This window comes from Siphateles boraxobius, unplaced genomic scaffold (genome assembly GCF_051911475.1).
Source record: "Siphateles boraxobius isolate OS27281-9 unplaced genomic scaffold, OSU_SipBor_1 19, whole genome shotgun sequence".
Lineage (NCBI taxonomy): Eukaryota > Metazoa > Chordata > Actinopteri > Cypriniformes > Leuciscidae > Siphateles > Siphateles boraxobius.
In genome coordinates, this window is record NW_027508799.1 from 33,320,001 (window position 1) to 33,347,672 (window position 27,672).

General features: G+C 36.9%; 1 protein-coding gene across 43 annotated transcripts in view; it reads right to left on the reverse strand.

Moving 5' to 3' along the window:
* plekha5 (pleckstrin homology domain containing, family A member 5) overlaps positions 1-27,672 on the reverse strand; it is a 138,143-nt gene that overhangs the window by 74,042 nt on the left and 36,429 nt on the right. Inside the window, exon 1 of one of the 43 annotated variants that reach the window (XM_077235117.1) lies at positions 9,886-9,945. The exons of 33 other annotated variants lie outside the window; for them this stretch is intronic. The gene's annotated coding sequence lies outside the window, so the exon portion shown is untranslated. Of the gene's footprint in view, positions 1-5,052; positions 5,294-6,111; positions 6,220-6,344; positions 6,365-9,885; positions 9,946-27,672 lie in introns of those variants that run through there. 9 more of the 43 variants (XM_077235113.1, XM_077235112.1, XM_077235127.1 and 6 more) reach the window with 9 other exon arrangements.

The following is a 27,672-nucleotide window of genomic DNA, read 5'->3' on the forward strand; positions in this document are numbered from 1 at the left end:
TGATTGCACCATGTAGACATGTGGTGGTGTTTTATGGGCAATTTACACTTAATTCGGCTTCTGTTATGCCCCCAAATTCACCCTCAGGGACCAATAAACTATGTCTATCCATCTACGAAAGAAAATCCAAGTTAAAGTGCAGGCACTTATACTACAGACACGTCTAGCATAGAAAAAGTCTGAGGAATCAATCAGCACGCTGGCCGACAACTCACTGACCGCTTCAGAGATCAGGATTAAGACGTGTTTTTTCAACACTAATTAAACACGGGGAAATCAACAGCTTCTGTTTGTGCTTTTCCTAGTAATTTTGGGAAAGAGGGGTTTTTGAAGAGAAGATTGCTGATACGAGCAAGGCCTCAGAGATTAGAGAGACAGATTGGCGAAGGGCGCCTCGCCAGAGCTGCTGATAAGATGCCTCCACTAGTTGCGAGATGAAAGGCGCTGAGATGGAACAGCCTTGCAAAGTGGGGACAAGACTTGGATCAAGCCTGTGGAACGAAACCTTGACATATCTGACTACCTGTGATGTGTAATGTGTACCGAGTGGCACTGATACCCAACGGCGTAAAAAAAAAAAGGCAGACAAAACTAGTGCATGTTGTTTGTCAGGCGTGCATCGATCATGGCTTAAAAGGAAACGTCAATTATTGATGCATCACACTGATCCCGTCGCATTACCAACTCTGACAGAATGACACCAATTACTGTCTCAAGAGCCGAGCTGCTGCAAAATGAAATGCATATCCTGACGTCAACCCGGTTTGAGTGGTAAAGTAGCATTTATTTATGGAGAAAGCAGACGTGACATGATGCTTCTGAAACAAGCGGGTCCGATTTTTCCCCTCAATGAATCTCTGTTGTTGCACCACCAGGCAATAAAAGTCGGTTTGCTGCAATAAGCGATTATATAAAAGGCCATCTAGATTTGTATCAGTGTGCAATTCATGAGGCTTGGCATTGTAATATCCTCACTGCTGAAAAAATGATCCACAGCACCACGATATTAATAACACGGTCGGCCAATATTAGCAATTATGTCTTGATGGATGAGTGTGTTATTGTAGGAGGCGACTGGGACCGATGTGTCGGCAGAAGCCGAAATCAAAAAGACCCAAAGAGTCGAAGGCCCAGAGAACATTTCCCTCTCTTTATGTAAATCCTTCCAGACAAGCAGCATCTCCCTCAACGACTCAATTAAAAAGAGCGTTTTTAAACGATGTTTCTGTGAAGACGCTGCTGCTCGATGTCTTTGTTGTTGGTGAGGGAAGCGCTGTTCTCCTTCAGGCTCAGGGGGAACATCTGAACTCTGCGTGAGTTTCGTCTACGCTTTTTTAAAAAAAAAATGTATTGGCGATAAAAGCACAAAGCAAGAAATCAGTTGAGGATTGCGATTTAAGTGCTAACGCTATGCAGTCATGTACGGGCTCACCTTGCCTGGCAGTCGATCTCTCCTCCCTCACTCTACGTCCCACTGAGGCTTGCAGACAATCTGACAGGGGTGCGAATGGCTACACACCACCACTAATGCGCTAAAACCCTCTGACAGAGTGGAGAATATGGACGGGTTCAGTTGAGAAATTAAAGAAAGTAAAGGGAGCTTTGAAATGCACACGTTAACGCTGATTCTGGCGTCCCTCTGGATTATGGCAGGGAGACCGGTGGATGTTTAATGATATTTAAAGACCGTTAAGGTCTTAAGACATGCACACTTAAAAAAAAAAAAAGAAGCACCTGGGAGTTCAAATTCAATGAAAATGCTTTTTCATTTGCATGATGGGGCAAGGGTTATTTTTAATCTTCAATTCAATTGCGATGGATGGATGGACGGACGGACGGACGGACGGATGGAACAACAAAGAAGAACAGATGGATGGATGAATGATGGATGGATGAATGGATGATGGATAGATGGATGGATGGATGATGATGGATAGATGGATGATGGATAGACTGACTAATAGATGGATGATGGATAGATGGATGGATGGATGGATGAATGGATGGATGGAGAGAACAACAAAGACGGACAGATGGATGGATGGATGGAACGACAGACGGATGAATGGATGGAACAACAATGATGGACAGATGGATGAATAAATGATGGAGAGATGGATGGATAGATGAATGGATGGAAGGATAGATGGATGGATAGACGGACTGATAGATGGATGGATGAATGGATGGATGGATGGATGGATGGATGGATGGAGAGAACAACAAAGACAGGACAGATGGATGGATAGACGGACTGATAGATGAATGGATGGATGGATGGATGGATAGACGGACTGATAGATGGATGGATGAATGGATGGATGGAGAGAACAACAAAGACAGGACAGATCGATGGATAGACAGACTGAGAGATGAATGGATGGATGGATGGATGGACTGATAGATGGCTGGATGGATAGTACAACAAAGACGGACAGATGGATGGATGAATGGATGGATGGAGAGAACAACAAAAAAGGACAGATGATAGATGGATGGATGGATGGAATGACAGAAAGACAGTTGGCTGGATGGATAGAATGATAGAACCAGACAGACAGACGGACGGACGGACGGACGGACGGACGGACGGATGGATGGATGGATGGATGGATGGATGGATGGATGGATGGATGGATGGATGGATGGATGGATGGATGGATGGATGGATGGAGAGAAAGACAGACAGACGGACGGATGCATTCTTCAATTGTGAATTATGCTTAACCCCGACTGGAAAATAAATATAAGAGAGCCTAAGTGGTGCCAGCGTTTTAAATGATTGTGATTTGTGGGTTGAGCACAGCACAGCCTGCAATCGTGCGTACTGCAGTGGAACAGATTCTGGAGCTGTCAACGCTGAAAACTCCAGCACATTTCAAAATGAATTCAGCTCGAAGAAGAGCTGCGAGGTCGACCCTGTCGCTTCATGCATAAGACAACAGTCACTGGGCACAATAAAGTTTTCGCAAGAGCGAATGCACATGACGATTGCTGCAGCTCGGACAAATTCTGCCCGACAGCAGAAAAAAAAAACATTGCTCAAATCACTGACTTTGGGTCGTTGAGGAAAATATTTGGTTCCTTCGGCTCAGTCATCCACAATACATTTTTAACCCATAATTTAGGGTAACATCATTATTCCTTCACAAACTTCCTCCTCCTCACCAAAAAAAAAAAATCAAAGAGTGCTAGAATAACAGGCTTTATATTTCTGGCCTGAACTTTTGTAACTACAGAGCAAACAGCAGTTTAGTGTGAGTGCCCAGAGAGACAGAATGAGCACACCTGTGTGGATCTGACAAGGCATCTCATTATCCGCTTGTGCTTCTGTCTTCACACACACGGACAGCGCCACGCGTTCATCACTAAACAAAGAAGTGGGCTGCTTCCAGAGCAATTTACTGTGAAACAAGTACGACAAACACTGACTAACGCACAGCTTGTTATTTCCTTCTCGATAGTGTCCCTTTCTGCACCAGGTTTCTACTATATGTTATAATTAGTCAGATTTAGGGAACTAGGCAAAAAGAAGCTGGCGCTAAAACCATAAACAAAAAACTCTAGCTATATAACATGCACTGAATATCTCATTCCCACATCTCCTGAATGCGATCGGTAAGATAGGGCGAGATTACCTCTGGGAGAAGAGAGGGAGATAGAGCGTTGGACTGTTTTCTGATAGCAGCTCTCAGATGTTATATAACAATAAACTGCAAACCTCACGTCCCTGCGACTTTAAGTACGTGTTTACATGCTTGTTCGAGGATGCAGTCATGCAGTCAAGCGCTTCAATATGCGCTTTTCACAAAGTCCATGTGCATTTGTGTTTTAGTGTGAATGCTTGTTACTCTCACTGAAGTCTTACTGTGAGTCACTGGTGAACAGCATAATGGGTTTCTATACAGTCAAGAATCAAGGACCCTGTAGGGTTTGCAAACTCACTGAAGGCAGATGCATGCTGGGAAACGCTCACAATGAAATGCATAGATGTCAATATGGCTATGTTCGGAATAGAATACAAGCTATATATATATATATATATATACACACACACACACACAATTATATATATATATACTAGGTATTTAATTATGTGTGTGTGTGTGTGTGTGTGTGTGTGTGTGTGTGTGTGTGTGTGTGTGTGTGTGTGTGTGTGTGTGTGTGTGTGTGTGTGTGTGTGTGTGTGTGTGTGTGTATATATATATATATATCACACACTTACATAAAAATATTACATATGTTACATAGCTGTAAAAATTATTTTTCATTTTTAAATATAATAATAATAATAATCGTTTTATAATAATAAATTAAACTACGGATTTATCAATTTAAATTATTAATTTGAATTAAGAATAATTTTCAGACTTTTAATTAAAAAAAGCTGAAAATCACAGCATATTGTGGCCAAGAAATGGAAGATCATGTTCGATTGCATTCTGGGAAAATGTACTGAGCTCTGAGCTGGTAAATTCTAGATCATCCTGGCATTATTTGCATAATTTGCATAATGTGTACAGTATGCACACTAACTAGTGGTGAAATCGCAGTATGCAAGTACACAGTCAGCGCCTCAGTATCCTCATCCCAGGGTTGATGGATCTTTCTCTCTAGACGGTTTCTGTATCCAGAAGCCATGTGGAATTTCAAATGCGGTTCTTAAAAAGCGATGGAACTTTTGAATAAAATAAAATCTCCTTTGCGCGCGTCTATCCGAGTAATCCATAAGCCTGTGAAAGTTCTACACTGATCCATCAGTCATGAAAGAACATCAGTACTTCTGCCCTCCTCAGAGTCTCAGTTATGGATATACAGTACACTGAGTGAGCAGAGACACAGAGGGACATTTCATATCGACAGTGACCAAAAATCATTATCCTCATTCCAAAAGCCCCGCTATGCAGAAACACACTGAGCTTTTCCCCATCTAGTCAAAATACAGCATGCACAATATGATGCCCACAACATTAAACACCAATACATTTGTGAATTGGATTTTGATGACATACAGGTGAAGACACGCACAATTTTAAATGCATACACACTTACCGCAGGTGAGAGCTTCATGATAAATCCAGCGGAGATTGGTGCGACTTACACAGCCGCTAGTGTGTGTGTGAGAGAGAGAGCGAGAGAGAGAGAGAGAGAGAGAGAAAGAGAGAGAGAGAGAGGGAGAGTGTGTATGTATGTCTAAGACTGGCTGTTTTCCATGACAAACTGCCAATGGTTCTGTTCCCTGACGTCTCTCCACAAGCAATGACAGCAGAGAGAGAGAGAGAGAGAGAGAGACAGACAGACAGCTGCTGCAGCGGCTGATCTCTCTCTCTCTCTCTCTCTCTTTCTCTCTCTCTCTGGGCTCTTACTGAGCATGCTCAGAACACTAGGTACAATTACATCAGGAACTTGTGCTTCATAAACATGCACCATAAAATCATGCATGCAGTGCTTAAAAAATAACTTTGCCAAGTAGCAAGCAATCTGAGAAATATGATTTTTTTTTTAATTACTGACAATAGATAGATGATCGATAGATAGATAGAGAGACAGAGGGACAGACAGACAGATAGATAGAAAGAAATGATTTAGCTATTTATTCCTTGAATTACTAACAAAATTAGACAAAATTAGAGATGTCATCATCATCTTCTTGTAAAACTGAACCCCACACGAACAAATGAAGACAAAATGATGATTTGTTTTCTGCATTTTGATGGATAAATGGAAAATTGCTGAAAATAATATGGTGAGGGATTTACTTTGAAACAAACTTCACTTCAAAAATTACAAAAAAACAGTATTGAACTAAACACAAAATTTTGAAGTAGAAATTCTGAAATTGTGCTCCAATAATATATAATAAAAACTCCAAATATGACTCATATTCTGTGCTAGTACGCATGTGAATGCTATTTTTGCAGTGGTGGATGACTTACAAAACATCTTAGATTGACAAGTGACAAGATTGAGGATCTGCCAGCCTCTGTGACACCCTGCCATGAGCTCTGCTGTACTGAGAGAACATTGCTTCGTTATTTAAATCAGTGTGTGTATTTGCATGTTCGAGCGTGTGTGTGTGTGTCAGTGTGTGTTTGCGCTCGCGGGTCTAACCTGGCCTGCTCCAGTTCTGCTGGTCCCACAGCACTGGCCCTGGGCTCAGTATGGAGCCTGCAAGCTAAAGCTGAACCCTCTGAAACTAGGTCACAGATTGATGACACAACCAGCACAGGCAACGCAACGGAACGAGTGCGAAAACCACAATCATGGGTCAATTCTCTTCTAACAAATGGTGAAATGTGACATTTAGACTTGTTTTCAGTCAGCTGAGACACTGAGATGTTCACCTGAACTTCTGAGCGCCGGAGAGACGTTACAGTGATGACAACAGCGCCACCTATCTGCTGTTCATGCGCACCCACCGCGAGCGGCAAACCCGCAGGCCTCTGTAATCAAACCCATTAAACCGTGTGCGAGATGATGAAGGATGTTGATTATTTTGTTATCGTTGTTTACCTTGTTAGTCCATATGGCATGAGGCAGCTGCGGTAGACTCGATTTTTCCTGCTGATGATTTGTGTTTCTGAGAAATTTAAAAGAAATTATTTTTGGCTGAAATGGAAAGCGAAAACACTGGCCCGAAACCAAAACTGCTAATACAGAAGAACCTTTTTTTTTTTAAGGGAGGGCAGCCGGTTTGTGTATTTATATAATAAATGTATACATAAATAGCTGATTTAAGTTATTACAATTATTATAATTAATCTTTTTATATATATATATATATATATATATATATATATATATATATATATATATATATATATATAATACATTTTCAATAAATATATATTTTTATTTTAAATTAAATGCAATTATATATAATTAACTAGATCATAAATAGTTAGCTATATGATTAAAATTGTTATAATTTTATTTTAGAATTTAATATTTTATTAATTTTTAATATTATTTAATATTAGACAATATTTATCATTAAAAATGTATATATAGATTCTAAATTCTAATTTTAATATAGTACATTTATAATTATAATAATTTATTAGATATGTAGAGAAAGATAATATTTGATTCAAGTAAATTATATGTATTTTTTTTTATTTTATTGTATATTTAATATGTATTCATATAGAAAATAGTTTACGTGATTTTTATATACACATTTACTATTTTTAATTAAATGTTATTATTTTAATTATTTACAATAAACTCATAAGGAAAATAGTTGATTTTAGTTGTTTAATTAAAATAGTTATTTCATATTTAGAATTTAATATTGTATTAATTTAATATTTTTAACAATAAATAATAATTTAATAATAATATTATTATTGATTTCATTCATATAATTTTATATTATAAAATACTGAAAAATATGTATAATTAAACTGATTTATACAGATTCTAAATTCAAATTTTATTATAGTACATTTATAATTATAATAATTCATTATATATGTAGAGAGAGATACAGAGAGAGATAATAGTTGAAACAATAGAATAAGTAGATAATAGTAAATTTTATTATAATAACTATAATATAATTTTTTATTTTTTTATTTAGTCAAGTAAAATCATTCAAAATTGCTGTGGCTTCAACTTCAACACAGTGATATAGTATTTTGCTGATCCACAACAAAACCGTTTTCCCATTATAAGTGTTGCCATAGAAACGAAAGTATTTCAGACTATGCGGACGTGGACAGCTCAGTTGTCATCTCGTAATTATGGTAATTCCACACGACACAGACACGGCACAGCAGCGCTTCTTAAAAACACAGAAATAAATAACATAACTGCTATTTTACAACAAAAAAATATCCCCCAAAAAAACAATGCCAGCTATTGCCATGTTACAAAAGCTGTCAGCGCATCTCTATTGAGAACATCAACAAACATCTCCACGTGAGCCTGTCACTATCTTCTCATGGTTACAATTCACGGCATAAACACAAACACATACACACAAATGCTCCTGTCAGCTGTGTCTAATCAATTACTACATCTGGATAAGCACATGCATTTATTTTTTACATTTACTTAGATACAACTAACGTTGAAAACTCCGCCACAGTAAACGGCACTGCACATCCAAAGCCAATCATAACACTGGAAATTTCCCGCTCTTTTTTAAAGTTTCTGTTCATTTGTGAGTGCTGGATAAGGATTTTTAATAAATATTTTGGTTTGCACTGATTCGCTAATGAATGACTCTGAATCTGATTCACTAATGAATGACTCTGAATCTGATTCGCGAATGAATGACTCTGAATCTGATTTGCTAATGAATGACTCTGAATCTGATTTGCTAATGAATGACTCTGAATCTGATTCGCTAATGAATGACTCTGAATCTGATTCGCTAATGAATGAATCTGAATCTGATTCGCTAATGAATGACTCTGAATCTGATTTGCTAATGAATGACTCTGAATCTGATTTGCTAATGAATGACTCTGAATCTGATTCGCTAATGAATGACTCTGAATCTGATTCGCTAATGAATGACTCTGAATCTGATTCGCTAATGAATGACTCTGAATCTGATTTGCTAATGAATGACTCTGAATCTGATTTGCTAATGAATGACTCTGAATCTGATTTGCTAATGAATGACTCTGAATCTGATTTGCTAATGAATGACTCTGATTCTGATTTGCTAATGAATGACTCTGAATCTGATTTGCTAATGAATGACTCTGAATCTGATTTGCTAATGAATGACTCTGAATCTTATTTGCTAATGAATGACTCTGAATCTGATTTGCTAATGAATATCTCTGAATCTGATTCGCTAATGAATGACTCTGAATCTGATTCGCTAATGAATGACTCTGAATCTGATTCAATGACAAGAAATGACTTTTTGAGCAGTTTATTCCAACCATTAATTTTCTGTTCATTTGTGATTGCTGGATAAGGATTTTAAAATCTATTTTGATTCAGACTGGTTCACTTATGAATCATTCAGATTCACTGAAAAGAGCCAACTCAAAAGAACAGTTCATTGAACTGACTCAAAAAGAAAAATCCAACTCATAAAATGAACATCACTACAGCTTTTAAGCACGTTTTACTCAACAAAAGCTCTTTAGAAAACAACTAATTGCCTATAAATAATTAAAAATGTCTATTCATACAGATAATTCTATGGCTTTTCCAGGCCTAGAAATTGCCATTATAATTCTAGGTTTTCTATGACTGTGGGGAGCCAAACTTTAAATATAGAAATCTTAAAAATACATCAGCAAAACTGGCATAGTTAACTCTAAAGATCAATGAGAGAATGGAAAATGGTCACTAAAAAAAAAAAAAATAAAGACTGGAATAATATTATAGATCACCCAAAAATGTACAACCTGTCGCCATTTAGTCTACTTATTTCTTCAAAAATTTAACAAGGGTGAGCAAAAACATCATTGAATTATTCCCTATGAAAATGCTCCAAAACTGCAGAACATGGTCCTTTTTCCAGCATCTCTATGCAAATGTGAACCATTACCTCTCAGATAAGTAGAAATCTGTATCTAAAACCCATTGAAACCATGTAATACAGCAATAGTTGTAGCTGTAACTGCCCACTCCAACATGTCAACAAATCCCTGAGCAGTCGTACGGTCAGAGCTCATAAAAACATGGTGTTAGAGACCAAACATACACACAACAACCAGATGTGCTCTTAAAATCAATCCTAATGATCTAAAGCCTCTGCTGAACAGCGTGTATGAACACATTTGTGTGCTGTATCTACAGTCGCTGAGCGTTAAACACCCGTAAGCCTGTTCATCACATCACGCTGCTGTCATAGCTAAAGATTCATTCATACTCGGACACATGATTCAGTGACGGATTGAGATTGAGTCTTACCTGCTCAGATGAAGAGGTGATCAGTGTAGACATGCGAGAGAAAGAGAGAAACACAGAGAGTGTGTGTGTGGTTAGTGCTGGAGTCCTGAGAGGAAGGTAAGACATCAACATCACATCAGCTCAACACTGCCCTCATCTGGACACCAGGATCTCATTACACATGCAGGATTCACCGCAGTCATGTGATACCTGAGCATGTAGAGATACACCTGACATTATCCTGAAGGACGTGCAAGTGGGGTGTGTGTGTGTGTGTGTGTGTGTGCGTCCCAAAAAAACAAATGCCATTATACTAGGGTGTTTTGAGTTTGTGGTTACTTACAAGTCTCTATTACATTCTGATCTTGGCTCCTTTAATGCAACTCCATGTGATTTCTTTGGCCTTATTTATTTATTAGTGATTTGCTGTCTGATGCAGAAAATCATGAATTTAATGTTCAGGACAAAGAATTCAAGTGAATTTTTGAACTAGAAAAGGAAAATTTGTCTTCACAAACTTTGAAAACAGACAGACAGACAGACAGACAGACAGACAGACAGACAGAAAGAAAGAAAGAAAGACAGAAAGACAGAAAGAAAGACATCCAGACAGACAGACAGACAGACAGACAGACAGACAGATAGAAAGATAGAAAGATAAAAAGATAGATAGATAGATAGATAGATAGATAGATAGATAGATAGATAGATAGATAGATAGATAGATAGATAGATAGATAGATAGATAGATAGATAGATAGATAGATAGATAGATAGATAGATAGATAGATAGATAGATAGATAGATAGATAGATAGATAGATAGACAGATAGATTCAGGAGCCAAGTAAAAAGGTGAATGATTCCCTCTGGTGGACAAATGCTGATATCACAGACAGATATGATCCCAGTAAAAGTGTCAGACTCTCTGCACACATTCAGATTCAACATTTACAGTCAAAAAGACTGTAAAAGCATTTTTTCTTTGCACTTTATATGTATCGGTGTGGAAGCAACTTCATGCAAAAGCAAAGACTTTCAGAAGGATTTACAGTGTACAAACCCTGTTTACAGACACAGCCATGGTTCACTTACTTCAGTGGCAAAAGTGTTCAATAATAGGTCATAAGATCTCAAATGGGCGGCCGACCTTGTGCCGAATAATTTTTTTTAATTTTTTTAGACGTGGTCCTTTAACGTGCAAAAATACTTCCGAATGAATTTCTTCCTGCTAGAAATGGAGTTGAAGTGACTCATTAAGAGGAAGAAATCATCAGAAATGATCATGTGTGGTAATTTCCTGTGCCAAACAGGTGGAGCGGGACTTGCTTAGTCACGGCTGTGTAAATTCTGCTAAAAACGAGCCAACATCCTCCTCCTCCTCCGCAGGTTTAGTCAAAAGATTACAGCACTTCTGCAGATGATTTGTAAGAACCTCCTCCTGTGATTTATGAATCACATTCATCAGTTTCAACACGACACAGCCCTTCTCAAAACAGCCTCACTGAATCAGTTCAATGGAATCAATTAGGGAGTTTGAATCAGAATTTGAATCAGACACTGCACCAAAATCACTCAACAGATACACTCCTGTCAGAAGGACAACACACTAGACCCCGAAGACACACACATTTCCCATCACACCCTGCAGACTGCGGAGAGAACAGCTGCTCAGAGTCAGGACACAGTCGAAATATGTGCCAAAACAATCAAGCTAAATGAGCTGTGCGCTCACAATACAGCAATGCATGCAGGGAAAGCAGCACTTCAGAGACACAGCCAGTGCTCATTTTACACGCTTTTCTGTTTGCTGTAGTCTTTCGATGAAAATCTCTTCGTTAAATCATGTCATTGTCACAAAGTTTTGCTCTCCTTAAAACTTGGCATACAATTTTGTTCATATGCAAAAGGACAAAAATGTCTGTATTATATATACATATAATATATAGGTTATATATACATTTAATAGATGAATAAATAATGTAGGCTTAAACATATACACTAAAAAAATAAAAACAATTAAATATAGTATAGAAATGTAGTTATATTTTATATGGAATAACACTTTTATACAATATTTTATTGTATATTTATTTTGTAAAATTCAATTTTTTAATTTAAAATGCTTATAATTTTAATATAAAATGCTTATAATTTTAATATCATAATTTTTTATATATTTTATATATTTTGTAAATGCAATAATTCAATATATAATGCTTATAATTTAAAAAAAAATTTAATCAATATAAATTATTAAACAATTTAAAACTGACTATATTATAATATTGTTAATATAAATAAATTATATTGATTAAATTATGATATTAAAATTATAAGCATTTTATATTAAAATTATAAGCATTCTGTATTATATATTTTATTTATTTTGTAAAATGCAATAATTTAATATAAAATGCATATAATTTTAATATCATAATTTAATCAATATAATTTATTAACATTAACAATATTATAATATAGTCAGTTTTAAAATGTTTAATAATTTAAACGTGTCAAACTAATATTTACCAACAACATGCAACCCTAAGAAACTGTCCTTGAGAAAACAAGCTCCTGATAATGCAGCATGAAGTGAGAATGACTGTTCAGAGATGATCTCAGCAAGCTTAATTGTTATTCAGTTTTGGGAATTGCGTCACATGTAGTGTGTTTTTGAGACTCCTCTTTCCTTACAGGAAGTGTGTGGCATGAATGTTGATTTGCTGTGGTAGGAATGCATGTGATGCTTCTCACCTCACGCCAATCGGCATCAGCAAGGGCAAATCTATCTTTAGCATCTCTGGGTCCATACATCATGCTTTTCTGATGTGAAGGACAGAGAAAAGAGCTGAACCTCTCAACACCTGAGCATATGATCACACACACTCCCTGAATCACTTCATCACTGTAAGCTGAGACGACAATCAGAATGAAACTGCTCTCACACTGGCGATAGACTGGAAAGTAAATGTGCTTTCCGAATAGCATCATACGCAATAAGACCAGGAAACGTGCATTAAGAAAGAAAACTGTCATTTTTTATCTTAAACAACGACTCCAACACAACCTAAATTCACCATGTCAGATGATTCACATGAACATGCGTTTGCTTCAGGCTGTAATTTAGGCAGCCCTGGGCAGTCAGAAGAAGATAAACGAGTTTAATACACCAGGATCTTTGGTCAAACTCTATTGGAATCAATTATGAATAACATGAACTTCCAGCGAGGAACGCTAATTGTACAACCATTTCAGTTGCTGAGCATTTCAATTTAATATGTTCCCCAAAAAGACAGATGCCTCTGTAGACAGTAGTGTTATTTTAGTACCTTACATTTAGTATTACAGTAGAGCTATTTATTTATATTTCGAAATAGTTTTTATATTTACATTTTCCATTCTCATGTTCATTTTACTTTAACTTTTAGTAATTTTGCTGTTTTTTGCTTTTTTTTTTTTTTTTTGCTGGTTTAAATAGTTTTAGTTGTTTTATTGATTTATTGATTTATTTTATTCCAGTTTTAGTTTAATTATTTTCCGGTTTGGTTTTAGTATATTTATTACTGCGGCTTAAACTAAACTAACATTTGGCAACTAACTGAAATACAATACGTAATTTGTTTTAAATAGTTTACTTTATTTTAGTTAATGTTCATTTTATTTCAATTAACAAATATGTTACGTTTAGTTAGTGACAATATGACTGGTAGACAGCAAAATCTTGTGTCACACTGCATCAATGTCAATGTTCCCAAAACTGCAGCAATAACATCCATCACTAGTTTCGACTCCATGTTTTTGGGAAACAAACTAGTAGCGTTGCAACACTCTCTGCACACAGTTTCTCTCCTTCAAGGTTTCATAACACAGTTTTCAGTAGATTAATGACTGTGTAAGTGGATAAATGTGTGCATTCAGGAGCGGGGCGCATTTCATTCCTGAGGCGGTGACACTAGAGCGCTCAGGTCAGTGTTGGGCGATGAGGTTAATATCAGCTCAGAGCCCCGAAACACAACCGGTGAATGATGTAGTTCACTTGCTCCATTGTGTGCGGATCTGCGAATTGCACGTCACGTGGAACGTCGGCAGATTCCTGGGAAAACCTTGAGGAACGACAGCGCTCGCTCTCCAATCAAGCTACAAAAGAACAAAACAAACATTAATAGCCATAACGCCATTGTAATCGTCCTCATTCTCCTTCAGATCCGTTCTCATTCCTCTTGGTTCTGAGATGCCGAAAGAAATAGTGTAATTTCACAACTGATTCAATCTTTCATCCGACTATTTTGACCGAGCAGTTACGGGGAAATTGGAGCCGTCTGTGGGCACGCAGTAACAGACGCTCTGTTATTACGCTGATAAAGTGGCTTAATCATAACACTGAGAATCATTATTATCAGATTATGATTAGAGTATAATCATCCCTGATGACCATCCCCGTGGAAAGCTAAAATGATTATGTTAAATAAATATGTCTAATACGGATCTGTTTATATAATTTATCAGATGATTTTATTTTAATGTCACTTAAATGAGCATTTAGAGTGGATCAGTGTTTTAATGCAAGAAACAGACATGCAAAATGCTTGTGTAGTCAGAGAACGTCCCAAATCCATCCTCCATCCATTATAGAGTCAATAAAAAGCAGAATAGCTCTAAAATAAAGAGCAGCAGCTGGCCGGGAAGCGGAAGAAGAAACGAATTGGTAAACATGCTCTTTTGTCGTTCTTCGTGTGTTGTTTACAAATGAAATGCACATGTGTTGACTAGTTAAGAGTGTGTAAATGTGGGTGTGGATCGACCCACGGCTCTGTGATGACAAACTTGGCTTGATTGTTAAAAACAGAACAGCTCGTTTTTCAGCGCACTGACGTGGAGAGTAAAACAAACATTTAGAGCATGAAATCTGGGCGACGTTAAACGAACGCACAAATAACTTAATACAAAGTTACTGGTGAATCACTAATTACTCATTCAATTAACAAAGAATCTCACATTTCTCTAATTACAGGAGTAAGAAAGGTTTACATGACTAATTCAAGGACGGGAAACAACTAGGAATGCGTCAATATGGCTGACTAGCAACAGGCTATTCGATTAGACAAGTGAACGAACAAGTTTACCCAATAATCTGTGGACTTTAATGCCCTGTTTATACCTCGTATTAAAGGTACAATATGTAAGATTTTTGTCCGTCCAAAAATCACTTGCACAGTGTGATATATTTCCTGCATTTGTGTACGTACAATATCCCAAAAGTTCCCAAAGATTTTAAATTTCAGAGAAATTCCAATTTTAAATAATGGTTCATTTATGTTCACTTGTCGCCTGTTAATGACGTAATATCCACGTTATCCCTGGTTTCCGCTTGTACTGCCTAAGTAACCATGGCGACAGACGTGGACAACTGCGTTACGTCTAGCGGCACGCTCACGCTGTTGTTGTTTCATTCAAACATTATGGCTCATGGCAAGCAGACTTTGGGACAAAAGGAGAACTAAAACGGGGATCAATATCAAAGTGGTGTTTTCGAGATGCCGAGAGCTAACTTCGACTTGACAGAGACACCGCGCTCTTGCATTTACTTTATTAGACAGGTGAGCAAGTGTACATACAACTAATCAATGCTATATAGCTCAACATGATGAAATGTTAGAATATGATCAGTATGTTATTCTAATGTTGTCTAGCTTACTGCTAGTCTCATACAGATTAACTAACTCATGGAATAACATTTAGTGTGATAGTGTAGACCAAGTTTAGTGTGATAGTGTAGACCAAGTGGAACAGCGTTGCGTTATCTCACAAGTTTAATACGTTTAAAGACCTATGTGAGTATTAATTCAGCACTTGCGGGTAGTTGTGATAGAATGGTAGAATGAAATGTCCTTATTCCTTTATATCCGCAGGACTCGCGTGTGGCGCTGATATTCGTGGTATTCCTGCTTAATGCCACAGTCATGTTAAAAACATCAATGTATTCACTCATCCATAAACATTATTAGACCAATCAGCTTGGCGACAAGTTCGATAATTCCACTAATGTGTCATCAACCTATGCCTTTGTTATTGTAAGAGGTTAGCGACCCCTAGCGGTTAAAAAAAATTACATATTGTAGCTTTAAGATGCATATTGGTCGATCGGATCAAAAGTAGACGAGGTAAACGCATTCCTGTTTAAATGTAAGCGCTTTTTCAGATCTTTAGGTACTTTTTCATATTCAAACCAAACTTGGGTCTTCAGCCGACAAAGTTTAAATCCCGTCTGGCTAGAGCTCTTACCATAATGTTTCCCCATTGGGTCAGTAGGCGGAGAGTAGACGGTCTTCTGTGGCTGTTTGAACTCATTCGACCACATGAGCGTTTACACTATGAAAGCAATCTGGTTAAATGCGTTTTTGACTACCTCTGGAAGTGGTTGGAAGTGAACAAGCTCAAAACGTTTTAGACGCTGTTTACACCTGTATTTAGCATCTTCCACTTGTAATCGGATTGACAAAACGCTTCTAAATGCAATTGCATTTTTTCAACAAATTGTGCTGGCCTATTAAAAAAAAGTAAAAAAAATAATTTTTTAAAACATTTTCAAACAAATACATCTTAAGAAGACTATCAGTTTGAAGATTGGTGGACAAGACAAAATAGATTTGATGTAAAAGGCCTCCTTAAATTTTTACCCATTAAGACACTAGTCTAATGTCTTAAAATATTTAGTTTTGCATATCTGGATCCAAATCAAAACCTACAACCTACTTAGTTACCAGCCCAGATGTTTAACAATGACGATGCATGACCATTTACACTGTATATATCAGCTTTAAGCATTTGATTTAGCCGTCTGCTACAAGAAGAGAGATGTTACAGCCACCCCTTCAGATTAAGAGAATAATGTCTTCATCCTTCTTCCAGGCTGTTATGTAAGACATAGATCGCAAGCGTCGACTCCCTCCACAAACTCCCTCCTATCATCCCACACAGGTGATAAACGACGTGCAGATGCAGACCAGCGTTTAGCGAAGAGAAAAATGCCCATTTCGCCCGTCCTCAAACACACAGCGCTCTCGTTCCCCCGAAGCATTCTCCCTCCATCATTGGCGTTTCCGGGCATTAGTATCACTTGATTAATCCTATCCGAGATACGTCGTGTTACCAGACAGCAGGACGGATGGAAACGCACCTGTTGCGTGATCGAGCTTCAGTATTGAGATGCCCCATCAGCAATGCATCAAGACAACATGGTGCAGGAACATACAGTCAAACCAAAATGTATTCAAAAATTAATTATATATGGTGTCTGAATAATTTTCTAGTTTGACTGTAGACTGTAAAAGAATATGGACGTAGTGTCCGTGACGTCACCTGTATGTTTCTGAAGAGCATTTTTGAAGCCCATTTTTGAAGCCCAAAGTGGGCGGAGCCATCCGTCTCCATCTTGGCAGCGCGTCACTCCCGGATAAACTAAATGAGCAGCAGGGCGGATTAGCTGAGGGGATGTGACGCTAACAGACAGCAGACAAACGGCTAGTAGTGACAGCAGCGGCAATCCACCTGTCACTCAAGTGGCCACGCCCCTAATTATGTACAACTTAAAGGCTTAATATAATTTTAATGGATGAATTATAATAAAAATTCAGCCCCCTCACAGTTGTCATGAAGGGGATAATTAGCTATATAGACCAAAACCAGTTTTTGTACCAGGCTGTCATCATGTTTTTTTCTGCTGTAAAGTTGGGCATTTTAACATGGGGGTCTAGGGATTGACTCTCTTTTGCAGCCTGTCGATGAATTGCAGTTTAAGTCACTTCTGTGTTGGATTCAAGAGAGAAACCGGAAGGTTGTTACTTGTACAGGAATGAACATGATGCAAGGTCTTTTCGCACAGTATCGTAAACATGAAACTGAATGCACATGTTAGCATTGGACTGAAGTCATCGACTGAGTGTCTGGTGTTCAGCTCAAGAGGGGACGAGTCCGCCTGTTCCTCCATGAATAAGACATGGAGACAAATGTTCTCACATTCAGCCCAGCCAGAGCAATGACTCTGTGAATCAGAATTATGTTCTGCGCACTAGCGCTGGTGTTCGACTGATACAGGGGTTTAATGGCCACTGATGATGCCAATATCAAGGTGAACGATGGCAGGTGCATTGCTTATTGGTAGCAAATATGCTGAATGAAAAACACTTTAGTTTTCTTTTCTGAGAAAAACCGCATTATCAGTATTGTCCACCCAAAAGCATCCAGTTAAAACTTCATAGAAACTACCCAGGATGCCCTAGAAAACATATGGCCACCAGTCAAACCTCATTAACAACCACCAGAATGTCCTGTCAACCGGCCAAATTATCAAAACACTAACAAAGCTGTTGACAGATTTTGGAAGTGAAAAGTTAATATTTCAAGTAGTGGGGTGCTACAAAAAGAGGAGATAAAGTACAATCCACCAAAAGTATGTGATTGTGAATGACTTTGATCTGCACGATTAATCGTTAAAAGATTGCGATCTCAATCAAACACTCAATCTCTTTTCTAAATGACAACAATTCGCCTGTGTGTCAATAAAACCATTCAGTGAACATTCAGATCTGCATTGGCGGAGAGAGCAGTTGTCATGAATAGGTATGAAATAGTTTCTCAACACAGTGTCATTATTTACATTTACATTTATTCATTTAGCTGACGCTTTTATCCAAAGCGACTTACAATCGCTATATTTCAGAGGTCGCACGCCTCTGGAGCAACTACATTTATTCATTTAGCTGACGCTTTTATCCAAAGCGACTTACAATTGCTATACATGTCAAAGGTCGCACACCTCTGGAGCAACTAGGGGTTAAGTGTCTTGCTCATGGACACATTGGTGTCTCACAGTGGATTTGAACCCGGGTCTCTCACACCAAAGGCATGTGTCTTATCCACTGCGCCATCACCACCCCCACACATTATTTATGTGTTACAATAATTCAAATTATCACAGAAGGACTGGGATATACATATAGTTTGGATATAAATCACCTTTTGAAACTAACTTGGCGCTTTAAATAACGATCGTATCAATGATATTGTTACACCAGTAGGTGGCGACAAGTGACTGTTAAAAATTGATGTGTTCTAGAGATTCATTCAACAATGCTGATTCATCAGGTAATGAAACAAGTGAAGTCTTTATGAGTGAGTGATTCATTCAAAGTGTTTTTTATATATAATTAAATTAGATTAATTAACATTTTGTCAGAACCTCTAGTAAATGTCATGTTATTTTGTTTAGATGACTGTTAAGAATCGCAGGAGAATCGTGATCTCTGTTTGAAAAAAATCATGATTCACAAAGCAGAATTGTGCAGCTCTAGAATGACGACAGCGGTGCTGTCCTAAATGAGATTAATTTGAAAACAACTTTTCTGAGAGTTTCAAAGAGTCAGCCACAACGTAAACGCTAATAAAACAAAAAATCTAGATAATCCATGAGTCTTCTAATCTGAGCTCTAATTTCAAAATCGACAAAAATTAGTCTGACTGATATACTGTATCGTCCTACTACAAAAAAAAAATGCGATATTCAATAACTCATTAAATAATGCGATATTCGATATGCGATACGATAGCTAGTGCTAGTGTGCTAGTGTGAAAAAAAACTTAAATTATCTTTAAAATATGTTTAAAATGATATAACCTACATGTGTCACATTCTTTTTGTGACAATTAAACATCCCCAACTTCTGAAAGTGAACAGCAGTGTTTTACTCTAGCATAAGAAGTAAGTGTTATTTTAACATCAGTGTAAACCAAGGAGTTTAGGGTTTCAGGTAGGCCTACATTAGGTTTATTAAACAACAGAAACTGAATAATCAAATGCAAAAATAAGCACTGCTTAGTTTTCACTGTATGAATTAGATATAGGCCTATACTGATTCTTATTAAAGATGCAAAGTTTTTCAGCCAAGAGCAGTGAGTGATTTTCTCTGTCTTTTGTTCATGACACCAGTTATTGCAAGCTGCTACGATATGCATAACCCAATATATAAATTTGCGATATTTCGATAATTTCGTTACATTGTGCAGCCCTACTACTAAGTCCATATGAACGTTCACTTACACAGAGCCAAAACTACAAGAGTCTCCCTGGATTTGTAAATGCTACAGACCTGAGGACAAACAGAAGCTGCACAAATACAAGCGGCACAAAAGCAGCAGCAGGGGGCGCCGATCAAAAGAGCTGCTTCACCAACATCAACCTGCTTTGCAAATGATTATACGCAGTTTTATTCCTATTTACCCTCTGAAAAATTATGTAAATAAAGAAAAATCAAGCAACAGCTGATGCAAGATGTGCAATGAGCGCAGTAAGACGAAGCTGCACATCTGAAGAGGACCAGCTGTCTGGAGGAACATCACAAAGACGAGCCATCGTTCATGAAACCTATAACTGTTGACATCCTCAGCATTTCTGAACCGCTGTCACAGACTCAAAGAGTTGAGAAACAATCATCTCGGTCTGTTAGCAGGAGGGAAAGGTATAGTGCTTTTCTAATGTAACACACAGGATATATATAGACGTTGAGCACGTCTCTCCTTTCAGTGAGATTCCTCAAGCCTGTAGGACACGTACACACAATAATTCACGCAAAGTCGTATAAACATGTCTAGACGCATTTTGAAAGAGTTGCGAGCAGGTTGAGCGAGTGCGATGGATTCCCAAACACACACTTGGGGTAACTAGAGGACGAAAAAAAATCCACATAAATAACAGGACGAGAGGCCACGAATCCAAAGCGAGGGCTCCCTCGTTCTCGCCACCACAACAATGAACATGTTTCTATGACACAGCAGTGCTGACAAATCCTCTTTTGAAAAGCCACAGCGGATCGTTTTCCAGAATCACCCCACCGCCCTTCAGGAATGTGACAGCATATATATATATATATATATATATCTTTTGTCTTATATAAAATGAATGCAATAAGATATTCTTTCAATTTATATATATATACACATGTATACACACACTATATATAATGCTATTTATACATTTTGATTTAATGGTTTAATAAATATTAAAATAATAAATAATAACAAATTTGTAAAAAATTTAATGATTTTCTATTTTTATATATTTGACATTTCTAGTGCTGTCAAATCGATTCATCGCATCTAACATAATAGTTTGTAATAGTGTGTGTGTGGGTGTATATATACACACACGCACACAATTTACACACTTTTATGTGAGATGCGATTCATCGATTTGACAGCGCAGATTTTTTTACATTTTAAAATGTGCAATTGTACATTTTTAAAGCAGTTTATTGCTTAATATTTTTGATGAATGTAAAGTTTTAATGGAAATATTTGAAGTATACATTTTTGTAACATTATAAAAATGTCTTTACTGTGACTTTCAAAAAAATAATTCTTACTGACCGCAAACTTTACTTTAACATTTATTTGAAGAAAAAAAAAAATAGCACACTTTGCAACAATAGATCAGTCTGTAACTTTGTTTGATACTCTGTTATATTGTGACATTTATCAAGTGTGTCCAAATACTTTTTGGGACAACTATAAATAATCTAATAATGATGAAAGTTGCTTTTCAAAAGTAGGAACAAGAATATGAAACACAGAAGCTCCCCAGTGGATGTTTCAACGAACAGACACTAAAAACAACTACCAATTTGTGCGGATTCATGTACTCTTCGTGTCAAAGACTGAATTTACGATTTGAACACCACCCAAAAAGAGTTGTAAATTCCAGTAGGAAACTTGGGACTTGTAGCCGTGACTTGTCGGAGTTTGAGGCCTTATTTTAATTACGGCGGATTGTAAGTGTGATTGATTGGGAGTTGTAAATGTGAATGTCAAAGGTACGATTTGGTTTGCTCACACTTTGTGTACTGTTGATGAATAATAGCGATAAAGCTTGCAGAAAAATACTACTCATGCCAAGCGCTAGGCCCCGGCTCTGAGCCTAATTGTGCATATCTGAATTACAGCCATTAGGAGTAGAAAAAAGAAGAGGTAAAAGACTGGTGCAGTCGTTCAAGGACAAACAAGACAGTACACTCGCATGTGAGAGCGAGATGACATGAAATAAACATTTTCTTTCTCTACCACACATACACGATTGCTAAAGCGGAAGGAGTGCTGAATATTAAACACCCCACAAGGGAGGCCATGATCACTCCTTCAGCAGTGTGAACGCAGGAACTATTAGCGTAATGAGGGTTAAGAGAACATATTTACACTTAAAAGCATCTTATTTTCATCACTGAAGTCCATTTAGAAGGTTAGTCAAGGTTTCAGGCACCAAAAACTATTTAGTTTTCCTGACCAGATTGTCTTTGCTGCTGTATATACAGAAATGGGTGATACAGCTAAAAAGCAATCTATTGGTTATTTATGTAAAATGTGTGTTTTTGTTGTGTGAAGACTTAAAAGGGATTTGTTTTCAATCAGATGAGCTATAATTTCAAACAAAAAGTCATTATAGCCAATAAGATTCAAAATGTTTAATGCAAGAAGCAAAAAAATCATTAAAAACATATAATCAAATCTATCATAAAACCATTTAAAAATAATCATGGCATTATATGCAACTTTATATTTATCTTTTTTTTAAACTAAAGCACTAACGAAAATGTCACAAAGTTTTAACACTAACAAACAATTGAATCAGACTTTTGAAATCAATTCACTGAAAGTTTGAACTGATTCATAGAACTGAATCAAACTCCAACACACTTTTTGCAAATGCAAAGTTAATCTCAATGTTATCTCAGCAAAATAACTGCATGCGTAATGTGAATATTTCATATGGCCATATATATGAAATATTCACATTATGCATGCAGTTACATACTGTATGCATGCAGTTTACAACCCTACATGTAAACATAAATGACCTGTGTTATGATTGTTTGAGTGTAGTTCAAAATGCTGACTCCCAAAAGAATCATTAGCCAAATATGATTGCAAGTTCCTTTGAACTCTGTTGGCGTCCATAGTTGGCTTTGGGAAACGCACCGCAGGATGGCTGAAGATGGATGCTGAACAATAAATGGGTGGGGAAAACAGTTTTATCTATGATATATGTGCTTTAATAATAAAAATAAAATAAAAGCCCCTGGCAACAGTGATTCTCAGACTAGTGCCTGCATGCCAAGATCAGTCCTAGAAAGGACAAGTGTCTCTCTCCAGTCCCAGAACACATGGGCACAGAACAGGGCAGCTGGGACGCTATAACCGAGGCCCACGGGCCCTCAAATGCTCGATCTATGGCCCGTGACGCCGCGTCTCTCATGTGTGTTGCGAGTCCATCTGTTGCCGCAGGCTCTGTGTGATCTGCTACTGCACACAGCCTTCTGCTGACGACACACAACTTTCTCTCGATTTTATCATCCATATTCCTTTGTTCCTCTGCTGGCTTTGTATAAAAATAATCTCTGTATTTTACAATATTATAATACACTTCATATGTATGCATTTATGCAATGTTGATAACAGCTATTGATGCTTAAGTTTTATGAAAACTACAACCATTCAAACGTTTAGGGAAAGTAAATACTTTTATTATAAATTAATACTTTTATTCAGCAAGGATGCATTCAATTGATTAAAAGGGAGAGAAAAGGCATTTATAGTAACTAATGATGGCCAGTAGTTGGCGATGTCACTGTGTAAAGAAACACTGTAATAGACTAACACATGTAATACACATGCGCATGACGTCACCGTTTTTACAAATTTGCATTTTTGCACGACAACAGCATTTGGGATTGTGAAAAAGCAAACTTTTGGAAACTAGTTTCAAAGTGCACATTTTTAAAAATGTGCACTTTGAAACTAGTTTTCAAAAGTTTGCATTTCTACGCTCCCAAATGCTGTTGTCGTGTAATTGAGCGGCCAAAATGCATAAACTGTTTTCCGTTTTCAGTTGAAATCTCTTTTGTGTAAACAGCTCCTAAAAAGTACAATAAAATCCTCTTAATATTATTGCAATGAACACAATTAACGTTCTCCAATGCAGAACTGGCACCCTAATGTAGAATATCCCAGCATGATGGGGCAGACAACCAGAACAGCCTCATTTTGTTGTTGTGAAAAATCTTTCATTTTTGCCAAAGTCATTTGCATTAGCTGTGGAAAGCATTAATCCCTTTAGCCTTCAAAGGCCGGATCCAGGTCCCAGACCTCCTCCATGCCTTTCCACTGATGCTGCCCGTCACTCCGCTCCCAATGCAATGTGAAATCCTTTAAAAAAAATGTTTTTTCTTTTTCTGTGCCTTTTTTCCTCTCGGCCGGGGCCTCGGGGGCTCCAATGGGGACCGTCAGGACGCCCACACACACAAGCCACACACATGTCATCGGCAATCACCTTCAAACAGCAATGCAAACCTACATAAACGTCAATGAGACTCAGAGACGCTCCGCTGGGGAAGGACGCCGTTGAATATGGATGCCACTCAGAATGACGGCTGATATTGTCAATGAATTCATATATAAAACTCTTCAAATAACTGAGTGACATTGTGTTGTGACAGAATTTGTCTTTTGCAATACACTCAAACCTGGAAGCGACAATGATGATGAGTTAGATATGTACTCCTAAAACAGCCTGAAGTTGTGCTGCCCCAAAGGAGGTCACCGCTGAGGCACTTACACCTGCGCTACCGGGCCTTTTTTAGCAGTTCAGATATGGATTTATAGCGGTTTTATAGCAGTTTTGGTAAAGATTCCAGATTCACATCTACAAAATCACCGGGAGGTAAAAGTAGTGATGCTACAAACTTTACTATATTTTTGAGAAGCATGAAAGTAGATCAGAGGTTTTCAAAATAATTTCACTTCAACAGTATGTATCTATTTACATGTATTTATATAGAATTTATGTAGAAAAATATGCATGTGAGCAAGGGAGCTAAAGAGATAAGTCATTCAAAACAAAATATTAAGGAAATTATGTATGGCGTAAAAAAGTTTTATTAGTAGTATTTTTATTTTATGCTTTGTGACAATCTTTTCAGGACACATTTTATCATCCATTTTATCATTTTTAATTGCGATTCTAAAGAATGTTATCGTTTTTTCCCCACTGTATGGGAAAGTTTTGCATTGATTTAAAAAATTTTTTTAATTAAATGCAGTACAACAAATAATAACATCATGCATATATAATTTAAAAGATGTATTTTTGGTCAATTTTGTCTTTCTTGCACGTTACATCTAGTTACTATAGTAGTAATAACAATACTTACATGCAACTAACCCAATCTAACCTTAGCCCAATAGTGCGTACATGTAATTAGTTAATATTTAACAGTACTTAAATGTACAATTACACTAAAAAAAAGAATACCTCAAAATAAAGTCAACATTTTTTTTGTCTGTGATGAAATAGGCCTAAATCTGTTAAATACAGTAAGTCATGTAAATAATGTCATATTGCAACGCTTAAGGGACCTAATAGTCTTTGAAAAAAAGACAATATTCTAATTTTACATTAACATTGACATAAATATTAACATTGCTAATAATATACATTTTACCCCAAAAAAACAAAAGGAAAAAATTGCTTTTCCAACAAGTATAGGCTACATCTTGTATTTCTTTCTGTTGCCTCTTCCAGTCTGTTTTGCTTGGTCCATAACCGTAAGTGTCTCTTGTACCTAATTGGGTACAAATGAAGACTGATCCTTTATCGCTTGCACCTGCCCATAGTCAGAACGTCAGACAACTTTTGCGAAGGATTCGGCTAGTACAGAGCACATTAGTGCAAATCTCTAATCACTCAAGCTCAGAAAACAGTGCTGAGCTTAGCAAAATGTAGCATAACAGAGATGGATAGTCAGAGCTTCTGAAAGAAACACACCTCAGCAAAGACGACACAGGCTAGACCTGATCCTTCAACCACTATTAGTCTCTTTCTGCCTTTGCTCCACTTTAGTCCGACCTCGCTGCCAGCGAAACGATGACCTCGTATGGCATTAGTTCATTCTGGAGTCAAACAGGGCAATTTCACAGTGGAAAATGGATCAAGTCACATGATGTACGAAGACGTCCATTTGCATTCAAACATCTAACATCACATAATATCCAATGCTACCTACAATGTTACAAATTTAAGAAGTGTTAAGTATAAATATTCCTTATAGTTTCATTTAACATGAGCTCATGAAAATGAATTGATAAAACTGATAAAATCTTCAATCGCTCGGAAATCTTCGATCGCTCCGGTTTGCCAAATGCATAGAGTATTACATCATGTTGACAGATGATGTCATTTCAATTACACTATATGATAGATTGACTATAAAGATTGTTTGAATATAAAGTATATTTGAGACTAAAGACTATATATTTCTGGCTATAGAGTCTATATAGATTATAGAGACTACAATGTGAATTAATCCCTATCCTTTGCATGACACATTGACGTTACAGTACAGAATGGCTCTTTCAACATTATCCAGAACATTGTATAAGCATTCATTTCATGTGTCATAAAACGGAAGAGAGCGTGTAAACGTCACATCCTTATGATCATCCCAGTAAAATCGTCCATAGACAAACAAGTTTTGTTACAAGCTGTTCACACATTGGCAAGACAAAAAGCAATTAATGCATGAAAATTCCTACATATAATCCACTAATCCAATAGATTCCAGTGTCATTTGAAACAGAGAAGATCCTTCCTTTTAAAGTGAAGTGAGAGTGTAATCCCCATTTCAATAGAGTAACTTGCTTCATTCAGTCCATAACCTGACAATCCACCAGTCTTTTACATACAACACAAGCACAGAAGAGAGGCGACCCGTGTCACAGAGCAAGGCTTCCTGCAAACAACAGACGCACAAACACAACATACTAAAGGTTAAAGTGTTTGCATTCTGAGATTTGGAAACACGCTCTTCCTGCCAGGCGAGATTTATGAGTTTTTCTTACACTGCAGCTGGCCGAGATGCGCTGCCACCGCTCGCGCTTCAAGACAAACGACAGATCTGGAAAATCACACGTAATCCACAGCACTGGGAATGTGTTCAAAAACCTGAATGATGCAACCATTACAGCTGCATTTCCACCATGGGAAAAACTCCTTCACACTCACAAGACCTGAGACGTTTCTATTTACATCTGCAGTAATAGAGCGTGACATCTACCTATATAGAACCTATATAGAATTGGAGGAAAAATATGAATGTAATGTTTACAATGTAATAGGGATGCAATGATATTAAAATTTTTGGCTATTTTGGATAAATGATTATTACTTTTGTGTTATGGCAGAGAACCGATAAATGGTCGATATCAACTTCTATTAAATATTTCTATTAAATTACGCATTAATTATATACTTTTTGTCTACATAAATTAAAGGTAAAAAACTACAAACTAAAAATCAATCATTTTAATGGAAACAATGCAAAAAAAAAATTGCAAATCAACGATATTCATTTTGTGATTTGCTAACAGTGTTAAGTTTTTCATTTCTTTAAATAACTTTAATTGAACATTAGATGACGGTAAATGTAATAAAAAATTTAAAATACAAAAAAATATAACAATTACATTTAATTAATTAAATATCCGATATCGTCTGATAAGATACATTTTTTAAAAAAAACTATAATATCGGTCGATAACCGATATGCTACTGATATATCCATCCATCCATCCAACATAATTATTTCATACTTCATTACTCATAACAGAAGTAGTTGTTCATACAAAGGTGACAAAAATAATTGATAATTCTGATTGTGTATCAAATAATAATCAAATGTAATGGACACTTTATAGATGTCGAACG